Raw genomic sequence first — 2674 nt, forward strand, 5'->3', positions numbered from 1 at the left:
CATGGATGTTCCCCTCGATACGACCTTCCAACAGAGGCCCACTGTGGGGAAGTGCTGTCCTGGGGACCTTCCCAAGACCTGCCCCGTGAACTTTGAGCCCCCATGGGCAACACGGCCAGTGAGGACCTCCCACGGCCACCTCTATCAGATGGCTCGACCATGAGAAGCCCATCATGTCACCTGCCACGTGAGCTGTCACCGCATACCCTTCCACCACTCATGCCCAGCCTCGTGAGAATTGCCTCATGAGGTCTCACCATTTTTTGCTGTCTTACAAGACCCCTGAATACGAGATTTCTCAGGAAAGCACCTACCTAGGCATCTGCCACCACATAAGGACTTGCAAGGAAACAGCCCAGGGAGCTGGCCAAGCCTGTCCCTGGGCCAGTCCTGTGGGCAAGATCGTGCCAGCTTGGGTCGCAGAGCCATGGCCCACAGGTGGGAATCAGGGGAGCCACCAACCCCTGTTGGAGGCCAATGAGTAGAAAGAATGGGGAAGGGCCGGGCACGGTGGCTCACACCTGTAATCCCAGCACTTTGGGAGGCCAAGACAGGCAGATCACCTGAGGTCAGGAGTTCGAGACCAGCCTGACCAACATGGAGAAACCCCATCTGTACTAAAAAACAAAAATTAGCTGGGCGTGAGGCGCATGCCTGTAATCCCAGCCACTTGGGAGGCTGAGGCAGGAGAATTGGTTGAACCCGGAGGCAGAGGATGTGGTGAGCCGAGATTGCACCATTGCACTCCAGCCTGAGCAACAAGAGCAAAACTCTGTCTCAAAAAAAAAAAGCATCAGGAAGATGGGGGTAGGGTGAGGAAGTTCCTCTCCCCAGCTTTACTCCACACAGCCCCCACCCAGCCCTCACCCAGCAGGTGCCTGTGCTGGCCTAGTTGGATGCAGAGATGGCTGGCCATCTACAGATCCCCCTATTCATCCATCTGGGCCAGGATGGTCAGACAGGGGCCGGGGCTGCTCCACCATCAATGCCTCTCTCTTTTTTTTTTTTTTTTTTTGCTTTGGTGGGCATCAGAGTGCTTTATGCATACTTCCATGGTGTCATATAGAATATTGAATGGGTGTGGACTCTAGGGTCTATATTTATTTAAATTAATAATTTTTACTGCTTCATCAAAGCATTCTTTTTTTAAAAAGAAAGAAAGAAAGAAAAAAGAATGAAGGAGAGGAATAAAGAGGAAGAGGAAGAGGGAGAGAGAACAGGAGTATTGCTTTATTGCCCAGGCTAAAATGCAGTCTAAAAATGGGTATTGAAAACCTCTTTTATGCCAATAATTATGCTTAATAATGGAGACAGGAAGAGATAAGGGAAGAAAATAACAAACAAGCAGCCAACCAATATTTCATTTAAACCTGTGAAATGCTATGCAATTACTGAGGAATGATTTACTTCACTTTTAGAGTAGGTGTGATGTGGTACTGTTAAGAGTGTATATTTTGTGTATTTGAAGTGGAGAGTTCTATAAATGTTTATTAAGTTTAGTTGTTCCAGATCTGAGTTCAAGTCCTGGATATCTGTCTCGTTGATCTGTCTAATATTGATGTTAAAGTCTCCCACTATTATTGTGTGGGAGTCTAAGTCTCTTTATGAGTCTTATGTGTTTGGGTGCTCCTGTATTGGGTGCGTATATATTCAAGATCATTAGCTCTTCTTGTTGCATTGATCCTTTTACCATTATGTAATGTCCTTCTTTGCCTCTTTTGATCTTTGTTGCTTTAAAGTCTATTTTATCAGAGGCGAGAATTGCAACTCCTGCTTTTTATTTATTTATTTATTTTTGCTCTCCATTTGATTAGTAAATTTTTCTCCATTCCTTTGTTTTGAGTCTTTGTGTATCCTTGCAGGTGAGATGGGTCTGGATGCAGCATATCAATGGGTTTTGGCTGTGTCTTTTGATTGGGGGATTTAGTCAATTTAAATTTAAGATTAATAATAATATATGTGAGTTTAATATTGCCATTTGATGCTAGCTGGCTGTTTTGCCCATTAGTTGATATAAATTCTTCATTATGTTGATGCTCTTTACTTTTTGGTATATTTTTGGAAAGGCTGATATTGGTTGTTCCTTTCTATGTGTAGCGCTTCTTTTAGAAGCTCTTGTAAAGCAGGCCTGGTGGTGATAAACTCTCTGAGTACTTGCTTGTTCACAAAAGATTTTATTTTTCTTTCGCTTATGAAGCTTAGTTTGGCTGGACATGAAATTCTGGGTTGAAAGTTCTTTTCTTTAAGGATGTTGAATATTGGCCCCCACTCTCTTCTGGCTTGTAGGGTTTCTGCTGAGAGATCTGCTGTGAGTCTGATAGGCTTCCCTTTGTGGGTAACCTGACCTTTCTCTCTGGCTGCTCTTAGTATTTTCTCCTTCATTTCAACCCTGGTGAATCTGATGATTATGTGCCTTGGGGTTGGTCTTTTTGAGGAATATCTTTGTGGTGTTCTCTGTATTACCTGGAGTTGAATATTGTCCTGCCTTGCTAGGTTGGGAAAGTTTTCCTGAATAATATCCTGAAGAGTGTTTTCCAGCTTGGATTCATTCTCTTTGTCTTTTCACATAGTCCCATATTTCTTGAAGACTTTGCTCCTTCCTTTTTATCCTTTTTTCTCTAATCTTGTCTTCTTGTTTTATTTCATGAAGTTGGTCTTCGACCTCTGATATCCT

The sequence above is a fragment of the Cebus imitator genome, unplaced genomic scaffold (assembly GCF_001604975.1).
Source record: "Cebus imitator isolate Cc_AM_T3 unplaced genomic scaffold, Cebus_imitator-1.0 Scaffold552, whole genome shotgun sequence".
In the NCBI taxonomy this organism is placed as follows: Eukaryota; Metazoa; Chordata; class Mammalia; order Primates; family Cebidae; genus Cebus; species Cebus imitator.